At 65.9% G+C, this 6,016-nt stretch overlaps 1 long non-coding RNA gene across 1 annotated transcript; it reads left to right on the top strand.

Annotated features, from left to right (window-relative positions):
* The first annotated feature begins 259 nt into the window (after positions 1-259).
* Positions 260-4,544, top strand: LOC123379328. Its single transcript, XR_006583679.1, has 3 exons — positions 260-1,675; positions 2,076-3,428; positions 3,874-4,544. It is a non-coding gene; the product is annotated as an uncharacterized LOC123379328 (long non-coding RNA).
* The last annotated feature ends 1,472 nt before the right edge of the window (positions 4,545-6,016 follow it).

A 6,016-nucleotide genomic window follows, 5' to 3' on the forward strand; every position in this document is an offset into this window, starting at 1 on the left:
GCTCTGCTCTGGACACCGTGCGCCCCTCTTCCGAGAACCCCTGCCCATCTGCCCCAGGACACCTGCGTGCACCATCTGCACACACATGTCCCTCCCTCCGGGGCTCCTGCTGAGGGTGTGTGAAACCCTCTGGACTTTGTCCCAGCCCTGAGACTGTAGCCTTTTCCTCTGTCCCGTCCTCCTTCTCGCTTGTGTCCTGCGTAACTCATTGAATTTGTTGCGGCCATCCGCTCAGGCCACCGCAATAAGGTACCACTGACTGCAGCTTAAAGGGCAGAAATTAATCGTGTCTCTATCCAGGATTCTGGAGGCTGACACACCAGGGCTCTCCTAATAAGGACACTAGTCATACGGGGCCAGGACCGGAGAAGGGGCCAGCAGGAGCCCGCGTGCTGGCTCGGCGGGGTTGGCCGATGGCCTCCAGCAGGGCCCCAAAGGAGACGTCCTGGGGGTCCCCGTGGAAGGGCCGGCCTTCTCGGGAAGAGCCTCGTGCTCCCAGACACCCCCGGCCGCTCTGCCTGCCGTCCCAGCGAGGTGGCCTCCAAAGAACACGGTGACGCCCTCGGCACTCAGGAGAGGAGGAGGACGCTCCAGGACAGCCGTGCCCTCAGTCCCCCGGTTACATCGGAGCCTTCCGGGAGGCAGATGAGGGCCGGGCGCGCAGAGGGGCTCCCGATGTCCTCTGCTGCCTGGAGAGGGTGGGTGAACAGTCGAGTTCCCGGCTCCGACGGGGAAAGGGTGAGCAGCCGAGGGACCGGGACGGAGACCCCGCTCTGCAGACACGTGAGCCGGCCACGCATCCAACGGGAGCCAGTGTGGACAAGGGCACCTCCCGGGTGCCACGCACGGTCCCGGCCAGGTTCACGGTTGAACAAAACAGAGAGCTCTGCCCTGGAGGAGCTCACCGGTCTCCCGGGGAGCCAGAGACCTCGGGGCGTGTCGCCGGCCCAGGCCAAAGGTCCTTCCCTGGGAGCCGCCCACCTGGGGTTCCGTGGCAGCCGCTGCAGGAAGCCGAAGTGTGGGCAGCCAGGTGGCCGTCCCGCAGGGGAGGCCGGCCTCCACCCCCGGGTGCCTGGGGCCCCACACAGACCCACGGTCCCCTCCCGCGGCTTACGCCTCGCGTGGCAGACAGCACACTTCGCGCCCGTCACGTGGCCGTGTCTGGGGGTCCTCACATTGCTTTCTGGGAAGATCAGACAGACACAGACGGCCCTTGAAGGCCGGCGGATCCTTGAGCGACCAGCTGGTAAGGAGAGGGCGGGAGAGGACAGGAGTGGAGAAGGGCCCCGGGTGGCCCGGCAGCTCCCCCCACCCCAGTGTACCTGCAGCAGGAGCCCCGGTCACAGAAAACCAGGCGTGTTTCCCTGCCTGACTGCGGTCCCCAGGGGGCCCCGTCTGCTCAGCCACTGGAGCCCTCGTCCTCGGCCAGGGCCTTCAGAACTTACTTTACACCTAACGGCCCCCCCTTACACCTGCTTGCCAATCCCAGGGACGTGATCTTAGGGACGCCGGTCCGTCTGAGCGGTGTCCCCGGGAGGCCGCGAGCCTCAGCACGTCCCCGGGGCCTCGGGGCCGCGTCTCTGTCCACCTCTGCCGAGCGACCTCTGCCGAGCGACCTCCGGGTTTGTGACCAGCGGCCCCATTTGCCCTGCACACACATGGGCTCTGGTGCAGAGTGAGTCAGGAGCCAGGGAGGTGGGGTGCCTCTGACACCAGCGGGGCCACACCAGCCCCTCTGTGGGGACAGCCCTCACCCCACTGTAAGCAACCCTGAGCGGAAGCCCAGTGCTGGCTCCCAGAAAGGAGCCGGGTGGGGAGGGAGCCTCAGGGGCAGATCTGTCCCGCGTCCCACGGCCTTGGGGCCCCGGGCAGAGGCCCGCACGCCCCCCCATTTCTGATCCCAGACCCACAGCGTCTTTTCCCTGGTTCTCCATGGCTTTCCTGGGTGTGGGAGTCCCGGGACGGAGGGGGCCGGGTGGGGGTACCCTCAGAGCGCCTCCTCCCCCCGCGCCAGCAGCAGGGGGCGCTCGAGCTCAAGAAAGTGCCCACGAGGCCTAAACAAGCGTCTTTCCTAGATAAAGCTAAGGAGGCCCAGCCCTGTGCCCCTCTGTTCGCTGGCGGTGGTGAGTTTGCTGGGGTGCCTGACCGCCCGACTGCTCCAGGGTCGATGGGGACGCTGCAGGCCCAGGCTTGTGGGGGTACGCGGTCACATCAGTGCCCGGTGAGGAAGGAGCTCCACCCTGATGTTTGCCTGGGCTGCCCTTAAGAGTGGGGACACTGTGGTCCCAGAGCAGGCCCAACCCCTAAGAGCGGGGACACTGGTCGCAGAGCAGGCCCAACCCCCAAGAGCGGGGACACCGTGGTCCCAGAGGAGGCCCAACCCCCAAGAGCGGGGACACCGTGGTCCCAGAGCAGGCCCAACCCCCAAGAGCAGGGACACCGTGGTCCCAGGCAAGGCCCAAGCAGCAAAGGAAACCTCTGGTTCACTCGAAGGTGAGAGACAGGTGTGGGGTCTTCACGATGTGTGCTGTCATCCTGGGCTGTCCCCTTGCCCTCACACTGAGGCCCCACCTGTGGGCACTCGCCCAGTCGTGAGTCTGTGTCCACAGGACTCTGGCGTGGCCCCCGGCCACTCCCTGGTGGCCTGGTCAGAGCACAGGGCAGACGGGGGCCGCCTGAGGCAGGCGCATCCCGTGTGGGCTTTGTGCCCACGATTTGCGCAGTGTTCCCACGGAGCTCCCTGCCCAGTGGGACGACCGTCATGGGTCTCGGAGAGGAAGCTCAGCCCCAGCGGGGTTAAATGACTTGCCCCAGGGACACAGCCCAGAAGTGGCAGAACTGGGACCCAGTCCAGGGCTGTCCTCCCCCCGCACCTGGGTACACGCACCCCGACCTCTCCACTGCTCTGACAGTGCACGAGAGGCTGGGTAGGCGGCCACCGAGGCGGCCTCCGAGGAAAACGGGCTCCCGGGGCTCCAGCCCCCTTCCCTGTAAGAGCGGGGACCAGGCCTGCACGCTGAGCCCCCGGGGCCGCTGTGCGGGCAGAGACGCAGGGAGTGCGAGTTCGCAAACCAGTGAGGTGTGGGTCATTACCCACCTGCCCGCTCTCAGGTGATTACCCGCGGGACCCAGGCCTCTTCCGGACGGGCAGGTCCACGATCATCGCTGTGGCAGGTCCTCTGTGCCCCGAAAACCGTAGCCAAGGCCTCCAGCCAGAAGGAATCATGCCGGATGCCAACCATGAACACAAAATGCTTTCGGATCGTCTAACACGCAAGGGAATTCGGTGTGGCCCCCCGGCCACCCAACAGCTTCGTGGCTGGGTGCTGTTTTCCCCACGACGCCTTCCAGCTTTCGGTCCCTGTGAGCTGTGAGGCCAGCAGCCACGGAGCGGGCAAGACCCAGGAGGAAGGAGACACGGGCTGCAGGTACCCCCGGGGGCAGGAAGGGGGCAGGCAGCCCACAGACCCTGTCACCCTCTATAGTGAATGTCCAGCTGTCACCCCTGGGCCCTGGCATGTTCCCGTAGGGCTGCTTCCTGGTGAGCAGGTCTGGGGGGCCAGCGGGGGGTAGGGCTGATGGAGTGCCAGCCCCAGGGTCGGACCGCCGCCCCCGCCCCTGTAACCCCACCGGCCCTGGCCGAGGACCGGGCCTCTCATCGTACGTGGGCCCCTGTGAGCATGGGGTGACCCCTGACGAGGTCACCGTGCCTGCCTTGGCCCCGGCCGCGGCCTGCCTTGAACGGGGCTAAAAACGGCTGCGGCTGCTGGGCACCAGGCGGCCAGCCAGGGAGGCCAGCTCAGGGCGTGGGCGAGGCTGCGGCCTCCGACCCCGGCGCTCAGCTCCTCCTCGAGACTCCCCCTCTGTCCCCAGGGAGCCTCCTCTTCCGGCCTGCAGGTCATTGGGAACACGTCGCCCGGGGGTTCGGGACCACCACGCACCGAGGCCCCACGGCAGCCAGACCTGCCGCCCCGCCCCGACTACCGTTGTTACGTCTCACGGGCCATCGCACGGGAGACACGTGGCACTGAAGCTGTTACCAAATATTCGACAGCTAAATTTGCACTGGAGTGATCTGCCTGCTTTTCTGTAAACACGTCACAGGGGAAGAGGAGTGATTCCCGGCCCCCTGTGCCGCAGGCAGACTCAGCGGCCTCGTGGGGCCCCGTGGCGCCCCACGCGTCAGGGGGAAGCCCCAAATCAGTTAGAGCTTAGTGACGGGAAGAGGTCGTCCCTTCCCACCCACATCCACAGGCCCAGGCGTGTCCAGGAGAGAGTCCCCTCCTCCGCCGTGCCCCCTCCAGGCCCCTGTCTTTCCACGTGCCCACTGAGGTCCTGGACCAGCTCCTTGGAAGTACCTGCTCCGAGTGGCCCTCTGGACTCGCCCTTGGCCTCCAGCCAGCTGGGCCCGTGCTGGCCCGACACTCCCATGGTCCTCCTGTCCGCACCTCTGCTCGCACCCAGCAGACCCCGCCTGCCCCAGGCAGTCCCCTCCAGCTGCTCTGCACCCCCCCCGCCCCCCTGTAACTCATCCCACTCCTGAGCCTGGCCCCCCACTCCTCGCGGACTCTTGTCCGACCCAGACCCGTGGGGCGGGCCGCAGCCCCACCTGCTGGAGCTGGGAGCCCGCCCCCCCCCACCCCGGGCAGGGGGGCTGCTGGCAGGGGCTGGGCCGGAACAGGAGCTCCGGGCAGGCCTGGCTGTCTGTCCCTGGGCCTGAAGGGCTGCTGACGGGAGGCAGCTGGTTTCCAGCGACAGGCGGCCTGGAGGCGATGGCACCTGTCATCATTTCCGCCCTTCCATGCTCCCCACGGGGCTGCAGGAATCTGCCAGCTCAGACCTGCGGCAGGGGCCGGGGGCTTCGGGGGCGCACACGTCCCACGGTCTCGCTGCACGAGGTTGCCCCTGGAGCCGGGCCCCGGGCTGGGGTCCCCTGTCTCAGAGTGGTGGACACACTCTGAGCCCCGCCCCCCGGGAACATGCGGGGGCGTCAGGTGCCCTCCGCAAGAACTCACTAGTTTCGCGGCCTCAGTCTGGTCCCCATGCCTGATTTTCGGTGGCCACATCTGGAAGATGGGCGTAGCTTGTTGACGTGGGGGCCTCAGTACAAGCCTCCCGAAAGTGCCCCTCCCATCTGCTTCTTTTCTGTCGGCATCCCTTCCCCCGCACCCCCAGCCTGCCCCCGCCCCACGGGGAGCCCCAGAGGCGCTCCCCCACTGCCTAGACGAGGCCGGATTCTGGGACAGGCGGCGAGGACCGGCCTGGGGGTCCAGCCTCAGCGAGGACTCCTGAGCCAGGAGGCACAGTGGGGTCTTTCCTGCTCGTCCTGAACATGCGTGAATGTCTGGCAGTCCCCTGGCTCCCCTCACCCAGAGGCCCGACACCCCCGTGGCAGATCGGCAGAGCAAGCAGGGAACCTCGGGCGGGAGGCCCGGCGAGCACAGGTCACTGTCTTCCCCCGGCCTCGTCCTCAGTCTCCAGGATGACCCCTGGGACCGTCCAACCTCCTGTCTCCTCTGCGCCCGGCCTTGGAGAGACTTCACATAAATGAGGAGGGGGTCTGGTGACGCTCTTTCTGCTTCCCCCCAGGGAAGAGACCATTTCCTTACTCTTTTCCTTCTGTTAGTCCTTTTTCTTAGAAGAACATTGGAAGATTTTTTTTTTTTTTTTTTAGGCCTCAGAATATAGTTCCCTAAGAGTCCACACTCTAAATACTGATTTTTTATAGCAACACCAAGATTTCTCACCACCAACTTGATCAGCCGTCGGGTTCATTGCTCCCATCTGCGCCCGAGTGGTAGGGACACCTTCTTGGTGACCTCATTTAGCAAAGCATTTATGGGGCTCCGGAGCAAGAGGGCCCTGCGGGTGGGCGGGAGGACCACGGGAGCCTTGCCCCTTCCTCTCCCAGCCTACGCCCCCTCACGGCCATTTCCATTCTTTGGGGCGTTCTCTGTCCACTGGTCCTCTTAGAAAATACAAGAAGCACACGCACACCCACAAAGCCCTCTCCGCA

The sequence above is a fragment of the Felis catus genome, chromosome C1, assembly GCF_018350175.1.
Source record: "Felis catus isolate Fca126 chromosome C1, F.catus_Fca126_mat1.0, whole genome shotgun sequence".
Taxonomy (NCBI): domain Eukaryota; kingdom Metazoa; phylum Chordata; class Mammalia; order Carnivora; family Felidae; genus Felis; species Felis catus.